The sequence below is a fragment of the Bubalus kerabau genome, chromosome 1 (genome assembly GCF_029407905.1).
Source record: "Bubalus kerabau isolate K-KA32 ecotype Philippines breed swamp buffalo chromosome 1, PCC_UOA_SB_1v2, whole genome shotgun sequence".
Classification (NCBI taxonomy): Eukaryota; Metazoa; Chordata; class Mammalia; order Artiodactyla; family Bovidae; genus Bubalus; species Bubalus kerabau.
Genome location: NC_073624.1, coordinates 22,395,253 through 22,409,917, shown reverse-complemented (window position 1 = coordinate 22,409,917; position 14,665 = coordinate 22,395,253). Strand labels below are relative to the sequence as shown.

Sequence of the window (14,665 nt, the reverse complement as noted above, 5' to 3'; positions counted from 1 at the left end):
TGGCTGTGCTGCTATCGAAGATCTGGGCTGTCTCTGTGGCATTCTTCTCCCAGCCCTGTCTGCCACAGATCCAGCTCTGTACTGAGGTATGAAGTGGGTGGAGCTGGGGTGCTCTCAACTGGGAGAGGAACCGCTGAGTGCTCCTGTGGGTGCTGAGAATGGCTGTCACTGCCCTCACCCGAAACACACCTCAGGCTCATCCAGGCTGCCTCTGTGTAGTTACATCAGGTCCTCCCTCAGTATCTGTCTACTGGGACTCAGCACGAAGGCACTGAACACTCCTGCAGTGCTGCCCTGCAGGTTTGCTGACAATGGCTAGCATCGCCCCACCCAGACCACTCTCTAGGCCTCCCAGTCTGTCCCTGCAGAACTAGACAGAGTCTTTTCCCAGGGCCTGTTTGGCTGGATAGGACACCAAACAATGGTGTGGAGTGAGCAGGACTGGGGTGATCACCTCTTTGTATTGAAATTTGTGGCAATGCAGCAGTCACCAATGCAAGACTCTCCCCACCCTGACTGTTAGCCAACCAGCACAAACACTGTCCTCATAAGTAGAGTCTAGGCTTTTAGAGCCCTCTTTCTGTCCCAGGAGTTTCCCCATCAGGCAATAGGGCTTGTCTCCTACACACAGGATCCAGCACTGGGATGCCCAGACTATGGCTTATTCTGCTTATTCCACAGGGTGAGGGTTCTTCTCTTTCCTTTCAGATCCCTCCCAAGGGTGCAAGGCCCTGAACTGATGCCGTTTTTTCCCCCATCCTACCAGGTTACAATTTTCTTGCCGTTTTGGTTGTATGGGAGTTCTGCCAGTTTCCAGTTAGTTTTTCATGAAAATTGCTCCATATATAGATGTCTTTTTGATGTGTTTGTGTGGGTAGATGAATTTCATGTCCTGCTACTCTATCATCTTACTCTCCCTCAAGTATATGTTTTTGATGATTTAAAAAATATTATTAAAAATGCAAATTACATGTTTATTAAATAAAGTATAATTTTTAAATTTTTTTGCTGAATTTTATTCTGTATATTTAAAATCATTAATAATAAACATTTTTGACAAAAGGGAATAACTCATCAGTTACTTTCAGTGCTTGCATGTTTATACGTTGTTTAGCCTCTTATTTTATTTTTAATATTTATTTATATGGCTGCTCCAGGTTTTAGTTGCAGTATGTGGGATGAAACCCAGGCCCCCTGCATTGGGGGCAAGGAGTATTAGCCACTGGACCACCAGAGAAGTCTCTGGCCTTTTAAATATGCATGTATAATTTTAATCACATCAAATAATCTTGTAATATTATTTGGAATGCATTTTCCTTATAGGTAAAATTTGATAACAAATTTTAAGTAGAAAAGTATAATACATGAGCTAAATATTATTGTTAGCTATGGTTTGTATAAAATTTGCTGAGGAACATTACAAAAAATGCTCTCTTTGCTTTCTACCTAATATCTGTATAACAAGCACAAAGGTATAGTAATTGTGTTAGTAGTACTGATTCATAGTACAGAGTACACATTAAATGAGTTTATATTTTCTAGAATGTTCCTGTGACCTTTGTTCCACTCACTGGATTGGATTTGGAAATAGTTCTTAGTATCTTTTCAGTCAAGCCAGAACCTGGGTGGAAAGCCATGCTTCCTGTGCAGAGCTGAATTCCCACCTTCTAAAGATTGATACTAAGGGAGAGCTGGTAGGATAGACACTTCTGTTTTTGGTGGTGGTGGTGGTGGTGTTATACTGTAACCATATTTGGTTTGAAAGTGTTAGTGATTGACACCATAATTTGGGAAAACTGGAGATTCTCAAAAGTATATGATATTTTCTTTCTTTGACTCAATTTTCTTAGGGAGAGATTAGAGAAACTCTACTTTTTGACTGTTTAATGCTAGAAGAAAAAAAATCACATTAACAAATGAGATATCTTGAGAAAAAAAATCTTTTTAACACTAAGTAAATGTATGCAAGCCCTTGGGAGAACTTTAACCAATAACCTTTGAAAGGAGTGGATTATAATATGTGTACTTTTCTGGTTTATGATTTTTTTCCTAATAGGAAATTTTATCAGTGCTAGAAGCAAAAGGATGGATAGGTCTTCAAATCAGTGAATCCTGGTTATGGGAAGATGGCACCACAGTAAATGAAAACCTGTAAGGACAGTATTTTGATAACTGAACTTTTCTGTGTGTATAGGGATGTGTGTATGTTATGTGTGTAGGGCACAGAAAGATCAGCTAAGAAAAAGGAAGTTGTTATGTTTTTTGACAATCATCCTGTGAGATTTAATCGGGGGAAAATTGCCAGTTCTTTCTAAAAAATTTCACCTTTAGGAACTTTACATTTTTAACTTTACTGGACTCAGGATAAATTTGTGCATAGTTTTAGGCAAACTTATAAATCTATAGACTTCTGTTGTATTTTTATTTGTCATTTGGCTTATAATTCTACTTAAACAGGATAGGATTAGGTATTGTCTAATATTTTCTGTTAAGTTTTAATATTTTGTAATTAAAGACTATTAATCTTCAGAGTTTTGTTCTTGTTTTGATTTGTTTAGTTTGTTCTTCTACTGTTTCTTATTTTGTTTTTGCTGATTTTAAGCTTGTGAGTTGGCATTTGTAGATATCACACCTTGCTTTACAATTTTTTTTGCAGATTCGAATTCCTGAAAATGCATGATGAGAGCTGTGCATATATTGAAGGAAATTATGTTTATACTGCTAACTGTTTATCTGGGAAATCTTACATCTGTGAGCTTACCATATAGCAGCTGAATTTTGCTAATACATATTGTTGGTGAATTTTAATTAATTAAAAAGTACAAAATATGTTGTTGCTTTTATAAAATGTTATAAATTATTACTAAAGCTTTTTTTTAACTGCACACAGAATACTTTAGCTAAATTTTTGAATTTTAAATATATTCTAAGTGAGGAAAATTTATCACCCAAATTCCTTGGGAGCAAGTATTTTCCCTATGATAACTCATATTAATATTTTTTAATTTAATAAAGTTAAAAGCACTTTTTATGAACTAAAACATTTGTAAAATTAGGGATACAAAAATAAAAAGTGCTTCTATATCAGTTAGGGTTCTGGCATGAAATAGACATCATTTAAGATTGTTCAAGAGGTTTAAAGTGATGAGGACACTCACCATATTGGTGAGGTTTAATGGAAAAATCAAGAGATAACAAGATTTGTAGACCTCTCCTTGGGGGCAAGTCTTGGGGGCAAGCCAGGGTGCTTGTGTTCAAGCACACTCCTTAAGAGCAGAGTCCAGGCTTCCCACAGTCCTTCCATCTGTCCCGGTACTTCTACCATTAGCCACAGGTACTTGTTTCCCCCACAAAAGACTCCAGGACTGTCACACCCAATCTGTGGCCTGACCCATTCAATCCCAAGAGTGGGTCTCCATCAGTATAATCTCTCTTTCCTTTGAGTCCCCTCCAAGGAGCACCAGTCCTGACCCAATCACTTCTCTTCCCTGCCTACCTGATTACTTGTGTATCTTTCTTACAGTTTGGTTATACAGGAGTCCTTTTGCCAGTTTCCAGTTAGGTTTCAGTGAGAATTGTTCCACATGTGGATGTATTTTTGACACATTCATGAGAGGGCAGGTGAACTTTATGGCCTCTTACTCTGCCATCTTAATCTGAAAAGTGTTAGTCATTCAGTTGTGTCTGACTTTGCAACCCCATGGACTCTAGTTCACCAGGCTCCTCTGTCCATAGGATTCACCAGTCAAGAATATTGGAGTGGGTTGCCATTCCCTTCTCCAGGTCTGGATCTGAACCTCCTTTATTTACTTGGAATATAGCATGACTCCCTTTTGATCTATAAAATTTCTGCTGAAAAGGCAAATAATAATGTTATGAGAGTTCTCTTGTATATAACCAGTTGCTTTTCTCTTGCTGCATTTAGTATTCTCTCTTTGCTTTTTATTTTTCCAGTATAATTATAAGTGTTTTTTTGTGAACCCCTCTGAGTTCCTATTGTTTTGGAACTTCTGTGCTCCTGGACAGGGATATTTGCTTCCTTTTCCAGGTTAGGGAAGTTTTATACTCTTATTTCTTCAAATGAGTTCTCTGCCCCTTTCTATCTCCCACTTCCTTCTGGGTCTCTATGATGCAATTGTTTGTGCACTTGACATTATCCCATAAGCGTATTAAACTGTCCTAATTTTTGAAATTCGTTTTTCTTTATTCTGTTCAAGTCAAGCAATTTCCACCATTCTCTATCAGTTTGCTCATCTGTTCATCTGGGTCATCTAATCTGTTGCTGATTCCCCCATGTGTATTTTAAAATTTTAACTATTGAAATCTCCAGCTCTGTGTTTCTTCTGATATTTTCTAACTCTTTGCTAAAATCTGTGCTCACCCACTCTTCTCCCGAGTTCACTGAGCATCCCCATGATCATTTCCTTGAATTCTGTTAGATAGATCAGTTACCTTCACTTTGTTTACTTCTTTTTCTGTGATTTATTTGTTCCTTAATTTGAAACATCCTGTCTCCATCATTCTCTCTGATTCTCTATATTTGTTTCTCAGTGTTAGGTAGTTTGGTCATGTTTCTGGTTCTTGGAGAAGTGATCTTACGTAGGAGATGTCTTATGGGGCCCAACAGTAGACTTCTCTGGTTACAGAGCCATATGCTCTAGAGGTGACTCTGTGTGGGATGCATAGGTCAACTAACTACTATTGGGACACTGGTAGATGTGGTTAGTCCCTTGTTGGTTATGTTTGCAGAAAACATTTTTCCATGTTGTCATATTTTTTTTCACTTTTCCAATAGTATCTTTTTGATAGACATAAAGACTTTATTCCCAAGATTTATTGAGATATAATCAACATATAACATTAAGTCAAACATTTAGATTTGATAGATTTATATACTGCAGAATGACTACCATCATTGCATTGACTATACCTCTCTCCTATCACAGAGGTACCTTTCTTTTTCATGATAAAACTTTCAAGATCTATTTTATAAGCAACTTCCAAGAATATACTACAATATTATTACTTTATTCATCATGCTGTACATTAGATCTCTAAAACTTGTTAATCTTACCACTGAAAGTTCATTCAGTTCAGTTCAGTCACTTGGTCATGTCCAACTCTTTGGACCCCATGGACTGCAGCACGCCAGTCTTCCCTGTCCATCACCAGTTCCTGAAGCCTGTTCAAACTCATGTTCATTGAGTCAGTGATGCCATCCAACCATCTCATCCTCTGCTATTCCCTTCTTTTCCTGACTTCAATCTTTCCCAGCATCAGGGTCTTTTCAAATGAGTCAGTTCTTTGCATCAGGTGGCCAAAGTATTGGAGTTTCAGCTTCAGCATCAGTCTTTCCAATGAATATTCAGGACTGATTTCCTTTAGAATGGACTGGTTGGATCTCCTTGCAGCTCAAGGGTCTCCAACACCACAGTTCAAAAGCATTAATTCTTCAGCCTTCAGCTTTCTTTATAGTCCAAATCTCACATCCATTCAAGACTACTGGAAAAACCATAGCTTTGACTAGACGGACCTTTGTTGACAAAGTAATGTCTCTGCTTTTTAATATGCTGTCTATGTTGGTCATAGCTTTTCTTCCAAGGAGCAAGCGGCTTTTAATTTCATGGCTGCAGTCACCATCTACAGTGATTTCGGAGCCCAAGAAAATAAAGTCTGTCACGGTTTCCACTGTTTCCCCATATATTTACCATGAAGTGATGGGACTGAATGCCATGATTTTAGTTTTCTAAATGTTGAGTTTTAAGCCAACTTTTTCACTTTCCTCTTTCACTTTCATCAAGAGGCTCTTTAGTTCTTCACTTTCTGCCATAAGGGTGGTGTCATATGTGTCAGTCAGTCAGTTCAGTCGCTCAATTGTGTCCGACTCTTTGCAACACCATGAACCATGCATGCCAGGCCTCCCTGTCCATCACCAACTCCTGGAGTCCACTCAAACCCATGTCCATTGTGTCAGTGATGCCATCCCACCATCTCATCCTCTGTCATCCCCTTCTCCTCCTGCCTTCAATCTTTCCCAGCATCAGGGTCTTTTCAAATGAGTCAGCTCTCTGCATCAGATGGTCATGAAGTGATGGGACTGGATGCCATGATCTTAGTTTTCTGTGTTGAGCTGTAAGCCAACTTTTTCACTCTCCTCTTTCACTTTCATCAAGAGGCTCTTTAGTTCTTCTTCATTTTCTGCCATAAGGGTGGTGTCATCTGCATATCTGAGGTTATTGATATTTCTCCTGGCAACCTTGATTCCAGCTTGTGCTTCCTCCAGCCCAGCATTTCTCATGATGTACTCTGTATATAAGTTAAATAAGCAGGGTGACAATATACAGCCTTGATGTACTCCTTTCCCTATTTGGAACCAGTCTGTTGTTCCATGTCCAATTCTAACTGTTGCTTCCTGACCTGCATACAGGTTTCTCAAGAGGCAGGTCATCTGTGTATCTGAGGTTATTGATATTTCTCCCAGAAATCTTTATTCCAGCTTGTGCTTCATCCAGACTAGCATTTCATTACCTTTGACTAATATTTCCCTACCTCACACCAAGTCACTGGTAACTATCACTTCTCTATCTATTTCTCAGAATTTGACTTCTCCAGATTCCACACATATTTGATATCAAGTAATATTTGTCTATGTCTGTCTGACTTATTTCAATATCAAACTGTCTAGTGTTGCTTTCAGAATACGTAGTTTTGTATTTACCATGCCAAATTCTCTCTTATCATTCTTCAGCTTTAGAAGTAAAATGTCCATTCTTGGCTCTTTGCCCTACTGTACAATTTTTAGAAATACCTTGTTTAGTTCTTGAAAAAAATTAATAATTGGATGTTTATTTTGGTTATACTAAATGTTTATAAAAATTTGGGCAGAGTTTGTGTATTTGTAATGTAAGTAAATATTTCAGTGAATTGGTAAGATATTTCACCATTAATTTAGGTCTTCTTCAGTAATTTTCAATAAAACTTCATAATTCTTTACATAGTAATTGTGTTTATCTTTCACTAGATTTATCCTAGGTATTTAATTTTTTCCTTAATGTAAATCACATCATTTTTTAAATTTATACTGGAAGTGAAACACTCATATAGAAAATAGAACAGCCAATTAATGTAGAACATTTAATTTTTACAAAATAAATATAACTATTTGGGGATACATTGTGTTGCTGCCAGAATATATTTTGAAGTGTTAACTGTCTATTTCCAAATGTGACCTCATTTGGAAATAGATCTTGGTATGTGATCTAGTTAAAGCTAGTTCTTTCTTTAGAGATAAGCCTAGAAAATTGTGCTTAGGGGTCAGCTCTGCTCACAACCTTATTTTGAACTTCCACCTTCCAGACTGTGAAAAACAAAATCTGTTTTTTCAAGATATTCAAGTTATGCTACTTTGTTACAGAAGCCCTAGGAAACAAATACTATATTGATGTAACCAGCACCCATATAATTGAATAATATTCCAAGCACCTAGAAATGCCTCTTGGACACTGTCTCCAGGAATAACTCCTCATCTTCATAACAGCTATCCATTCCACATCATTATTCCTTTTGGGAATAAATCCCCACTGTAGTACATTTTGTCTTAATTTATAATAGCAGAGATAAGATTTACCTGGTTTTAAACTGTATGAATAAATGGAATCTTATAGAATAAACTATTTTGTGTCACTTTTTTTTCCTCAAAATTGTTTGTGATATTAATCCACAATGACATGAACAGACCGCATAAATAAAAGAGATACCATAAAGAGATATTCAGCCTCAAAAAGAATAGGAAAATGTAAATTTAAATAATTCAAGATAATCCTTTCTGTTGGTGAAGGTTTTATTGGTAAGGTATCTCTTACCTCCTTAAACTAAGAAGATGAACTATTATCTTGACCTTTTGTTAAAAATAAATAGCTAGGTTGTAGTTCTTACCCTAGTTTTCATTTCTTCATATTTGTTTGAGTGCCAAACATATATTGTTTTCAAAAGGAATAGCAAGTAATTTGTAAAGATATAAGAGAAGTAAGATTTATTTCATTCTGCTGTACTGGCAATGTTTTGAGAAAATTCAAGTTGCATATACTTTTTGAAATTAATCTTAATCTAATGCTTTGTTTGCAAAGGAGAAATCTACTACAATGAAATTTCATTTTATTCATATCTGTTTTGAGTGGTTATATTCAAGAAGCATTCATAGGGCAACAGTAAAGATGAGGGAAGGGTCACATTTCAAGTTTGTTATTCACTCAGAACAGTTCAGTTCAGTCACTCAGTCATGTCCGACTCTTTGCGACCCCATGAATCACAGCACGCCAGGCCTCCCTGTCCATCACCAACTCCCAGAGTTCACCCAAACTCATGTCCATCGAGTCGGTGATGCCATCCAGCCATCTCATCCTCTGTCATCCCCTTCTCCTCCTGCCCCCAATCCCTCCCAGCATCAGGGTCTTTTCCAGTGAGTCAACTCTTTGCATGAGGTGGCCAAAGTATTAGAGTCAGCTTCAGCATCAGTCCTTCCAAAGAACACCCAGGACTGATCTCCTTTAGGATGGACTGGTTGGAACTCCTTGCAATCCAAGGGACTCTCAAGAGTCTTCTCCAACACCAGAGTTCAAAAGCATCAGTTCTTCGGTGCTCAGCTTTCTTCACAGTCCAACTCTCACATCCATACATGACTACTGGAAAAAACCATAGCCTTGACTAGATGGACCTTTGTTGGCAAAGTAATGTCTCTGCTTTTAAATATGCTATCTAGGTTGGTCATAACTTTCATTCCAAGGAGTAAGCATCTTTTAATTTCATGGCTGCAGTCACCATCTGCAGTGATTTTGGAGCTCAGAAAAATAAAGTCTGACACTGTTTCCACTGTTTCCCATCTATTTCCCATGAAGTGATGGGACCAGATGCCATGATCGTAGTTTTCTGAATGTTGAGCTCGAAGCCAACTTTTTCACTCTCCTCTTTCACTTTCATCAGGAGACTTTTTAGTTCCTCTTCACTTTCTGCCATAGCGTGGTGTCATCTGCATATCTGAGGTTATTGATATTTCTCCCGGCAATCTTGATTCCTGCTTGTGCTTCTTCCAGCCCAGCGTTTCTCATGATGTACTCTGCATAGAAGTTAAATAAGCAGGGTGACAATATACAGCCTGCACATAAAATAGGTTTAAACAATTAAATACCTCACTGGGAATATGACATAAATTAGTCACTCATTCATGTCTGACTCTTGTGACCTCATGAACTGTAGCCCGCCAGGCTCCTCTGGCAAATATTTTGGAATACATAGCCATTCTCTTCTCCAGAGTATCTTTCTGACCCAGGGATCAAACCTGGGCCTTCCCATTGCAGGCAGATTCTTTACTATCTGAGTCACCAGGGACATGACATACAAGGTAACATATTCACAGGTTCAGGGATGAGGATGTGAACGTCTTTGAGGGCTGTTTATACACTATCTCCCACAGTCTTCCACTCTTGGGAGGAGGAATTTGGAATTCTACATTATGGCCTGTTACTCTTCCTGAGAAAATACTCTGACCACAGCTCTGATGCTGGCAGTGAATGCATGACATGTTCCTCTTATGTGACAATCTCGTTCTAGGAGCTGAGTGTTTGGCAGACTGAAATAGAAGTTTAAGTCGCTCAGTCATGTCTGACTCTTTGCAACCCCATGAACTATATAGTCCATGGAATTCTCTAGGTCAGAATATTGGACTGGGTAGCCTTTCCATTTTCCAGGGGATCTTCCCAACCCAGGGATTGAACCCAGGTCTCCCACATTGCAGGTGGATTCTTTACCAGCTGAGCCATAGGGGAATCCCAAGAATACTGGAGTGGGTAGCTTGCCCCTTCTCCAGGGGATCTTCCCCACACACGAATTGAACTGGGATCTCCCGTATTGCAGGCAGATTCTGTACCAACTCAGGGAAACCCTGGAAGAAGGGCTATCAGGGAAACCCAGATGGAAGAAGGCAGCATTGGCTGTCGGTATTAGTAATTGTTGTTTAGTTGCCAAGTCATGTCCAACTCTCTATGGCCCCATAGACTGTAGCCTACCAGGCTCCTCTATCCATGGGATTTTCCAGGCAAGAGCACAGGAGTTGATCACCATTTCCTTTTCCTGGTGATCTTCCCAACCTAAGGATCAAACCCATATCTTCCTGCATTGTCAAGTGGATTCTTTACCACTGAACCATCAGGGAAGCCTTGTATTAGGAACTACTTCTCTACATTTTCCTAATTTCTCTACAGCCATTTTAATGAAGTATTAATAGGAGCTGTACTGGAGATACTATACAGGCGCAAATGTCCAAACAGACAGCACCTAGTATACTCTTTCTTGCAGTCTTAACCAAATTTAAGATACAGCTAAGCTTGAAGATTATAGTTTTTATTCTTTGATTTACTACAGTCTGTAGGGTTGCAAAGAGTGGGACATGACTGAAGCAACTTAGCACAGCACAGCAACAAATATTTATGGAGCATCTCCTTTATGTCCATCAATCTTCAGGGGTCTGAGGCTACATAAATGGACAAAACAAAGAAAAGTCACTGTCCACATGGACTGACATTAAAGTGGAAAAATGACAAAGACAGTGAAGTAGTAAATTATATGTAATAAGTGATCATGAATGCTAATAAGCAAAATAAAGCAGTGAAGGGTATTTTGCAGTGTCAAAGAATTGGATATTTAAATAAAGAAGTCAAGAAAGGCCTTGGGTCATCCAGATATCATTATATTTTTGCTTTGAGAATCAATTTAATGATCTAAATGTTCTCATTCTCTTGGTTAAAGGTGTTTCTCCATCCTTACTATTATAAAATGCCTTTTCCACAGTATAATTACTCTTTATCAATAAAATGCATAATAGATTGACAGGACTGTAATTTCTGTACAAAAATTGCTTACTGATGTTATCAAGGGATAGGGAAAAAAAAAAAACATTACAAGGCAGGGTAGAAAGAAGGGTAAGGGGAACCTGGTGTGTGTTAATAGTATATAAAATAGCCCTGACAAAAATGTAGTATGTGTGGAAATTTGTGTGTGTGTGTGTAATATTAAACAAATGAAAGAGGATTAAGTATATTTCAGATAAGACAGGACAAGTTCAAAGATACACTATTTTCTGTTAATGTTTTTCATATGCTTTATCAAGTAACACCACATCAAAAAAAATATTGGTTGGCTCTTAGATGCTATGAAAAATTGAAATGAGAGGTGGTGTAACTCCTAAACTCAGGAAGCATGTACAAGTGAGATATGACCAATAGAATTAAATGCACATAAAAATATTTGGCAAAACTAATACAATTATGTAAAGTTTAAAAATAAAATAAAATTTAAAAAAAAAACTGATAACAGAACACAGAAAGATGACTGCGTGTGAGTGGGTGAAGTGTGCAGCAGGCGAGTCTGCTCACCCCTGTAGCTGCACAGGAAGCTCTAGCTCGGCCGAGGCTGTGGTGGACACTGTGGCTTCCAGGGGAGATGGCACTCAGCCTGTGAGGTCAACATGGGTGGAGGTGATGTTCACTGTGTGGCTGAAACAATGGCCTTTTCCCTGTAAACATGTTAACATATCTTAGCAAAGGAAATACTACAAAGTGGGTGAAATGAGGACGTTTTCCGGGGAATAAAGTGAAGAAGACATTAGCAGAGAAAGTGAGACTGGTCTTAAGATATTCACAGAGACTCCAGAAAAGAGAAAGACTACACTTTCATACTTAAAAGCATACAAAACCTGTCCATTCATACACATGTGAAGGCAAATTTAAAGCATAGGAATTATATTAATATGGATTGTATCAAAATTCAGTTACCTTTTTATTAATACTAGAAATTATATTAATACCCCTGAATTAATGGATTATATTCACATGCACAAATGTAAAATTTGGTATTACAATTAGATACACCAACAAGTTAATGACTAAAAGTGACTTTACGAATCTTGCAAATATTGAAAATCTTATTCCACCAAGGAATGGCTTTTTTAAGACTGTAATTGTTTTATTAAACATTGTAAACAGTGTGTGTATATTAAGGTCTGTTAGTCCATACAGAGAGGATTATCTGCCCTTTTTTTTTCTGGTTGAAAATGATGTATTTTAAAAGTATTTGTGTTTTTAACTAGTATAGACCAAAGAAGTATATTTTATAAACTTGAAATTTACACACAAGGATAAGATTTATGGAATATTAGTATGTAAAAAAGCTGCTTACTTACTTTACGGAATATTTGTATTTAATTCTGTGTCTAATGTTTAGATCTTTGTTTTGATTCCAGTTTTTTGAAAACAGATTTGTCCAAGTTCCTGTTGCCTTAGGTAAGTGAAGGTCTTTGAAGTACAAAATCAACTACAGATTCACTGAGAAAGAAATAGAAAATACAAGACTACATTCCTGAAAGTTTGGGCTAGCAAAGTTTTAAAAATATGTGGTTTAAAATCTAGCTATATTCTAGAAAAAAACCTCTGATCCACTACTGTAGACACTGGCATTTCAGTTCATAGGCATGTGTGAACTTGGGAAGTTTGGGAAAAGTTTAGAATTTTCAAAGATTAATAATAAAGTTCAAAAATGTAAAAGAATAATATATGCCAGTATAAGTTCAGAATAAAATTGCAAAGTGTTATATTCTCTCATAAATACAGAGCAAGTTTTTGCATGCCTTTTATTTACTATGTTAGAACCCAGTAAAATTGGAGATTTAATTAATGAAAATCAGTTGTATTGATTTATCATTTGGAGAAAATCTTATTACTGGAAATTTATTTACTTTGAGATGCTTATTGAAAAAGGAAATATTCATTATTAAAATACATTTTGTTACAGGGCTAAGAATTTTTAGACCTGAAAATAAATATTGTTTTGTTGTTTAGTTGCTAAGTCGTCTTTGACTGTTTTTTATGACCCCATGGACTGTAGCCTGCCAGGCTCCTCTATCCATGAGATTCTCCAGACAAGAATACTGGAGTGGGTTGCCATTTCCTTTTCCAGAGAATATACCCAACCCAGGGATGGAACCCTAGACTCCTACATTGGCAGGAAGATTATTTAGCACAGTCACTAATGAAGCCCATTAAAAATAAATATTATATTAATCTAAATGCTCAGATTGCAAGTAGCATTTGTTAGGAATTTTCTGTTTGCTATTTTTCCTCAAGAAATATTCCAACAATTTTAGCAGGTTTAAATTGGGGCATAAAATTGTCCCTCAGCATCCCTGGAGGATTGGGTCCAGGGATCCTATGGATACCAAATTCTGCAGATGCCCAAGCCCTTTATATAAAATTGTGTGGCATTTGCATATAATCTCAGCACATCCTACATATACTTTAAATCATTTCTATATTACTTAATGATATCTGATTCAATGCACATGCTGTGTAAATAGTTTAAGTACAATGTGGAAAGTGAAAGTGCTAGTCAGTCATTCATGTCCCACTCTTTGCAACTCCATGGACTGAAGCATACCAGGCTTCTCTGTCCATGGAATTCTTCAGGCAAGAGTACCGGAGTGGGTAGCTATTACCTTCTCCAGGGAATCTTCCCAACCCAGGGATTGAACCCGGGTCTCTCGCATTGCAGGCAGATTCTTTACCATCTGAGCCACAAGGGAAGTCCAAGTACAATGTAAGCACTTTATAAATAGTTGCCAGTTTGCTGCACATTCAAGTTTTGCTTTTTTTGAACTTTCTGAAATTTTGTTTTTTAAAAATATTTTCCATCAGTGGTTGGTTGAATTTATGGATGTGGAACTCATAGATACAGAGAGCCACTTATATATGAAAAGAATGTGAAAATTGATCTATTTAATTAATTTGGTTTATACTGATGTATTTCACAAAGATTCTAACTTATACCCTGTTTTGAGGTAGACATAGGAAATAAGAAGAAACACAGGTGTATCTTTTATACTTAACAGCAGATCTTCTGAACAGAAAAGATGCTAGGCTGTAGTCAAAAAGATTTTCGCATCTTTAGCTGAAGACTGCCCCTAGGTTGGGAAGATCCCCTGGAGGAGGGCACAGCAACCCACTCCAGTATTCTTGTCTGGAAAATCCCATGGATAGAGGAGCCTGGCAGGCTACACTCCATGGGGTCTCACAGAGTCGGACACGACTAAAGCAACTGAGCATGCATGCATGCATAAGAACTAAATCAAAGTTTTTGTCAGAAAATAACAAACATTGTTTCAAAACTGAATTGATATTGTCTGTAGTATTGCCTGTGGTAAGAGAAACTTCTGATTAGCCATTTTAAGAAGATATTATATTTTTATCAGACTTCATCACGTTATATTTAAATATATATATGTTATATAATATGGATTTCCCAGGTAGCTCAGAGGTAAAGAATCATCCTGCAATGTACGAAACATGAGTTTGACCCCTGAGTTGGGAAAATCCCATGTGGAAGGAAATGGCAGCCCACTCTAGAATGCTTCCCTGGGAAATCCCATGGACAGAGGGGTGGCAAAAGAGTCAGACATGACTTAGTAACACAACAACAACATTATGTAATATATATAGGTTATATATTTTCCATATTTAATAAAAAGTTTTATATAAATTAAAATATTTTGTTTTTCCCATTTTTTTGGACAAGCACATCATTTAAAAAATTTGTCTTCATTTTATTTTTTTTTACCTTTCTC

At 37.2% G+C, this 14,665-nt stretch overlaps 1 long non-coding RNA gene across 1 annotated transcript; it reads left to right on the top strand.

Moving 5' to 3' along the window:
- Positions 1–1,558: 1,558 nt before the first annotated feature.
- Positions 1,559–2,804, top strand: LOC129641391 (uncharacterized). Its single transcript, XR_008709314.1, has 3 exons — positions 1,559–1,694; positions 2,057–2,151; positions 2,657–2,804. It is a non-coding gene; the product is annotated as an uncharacterized LOC129641391 (long non-coding RNA).
- Positions 2,805–14,665: the final 11,861 nt, after the last annotated feature.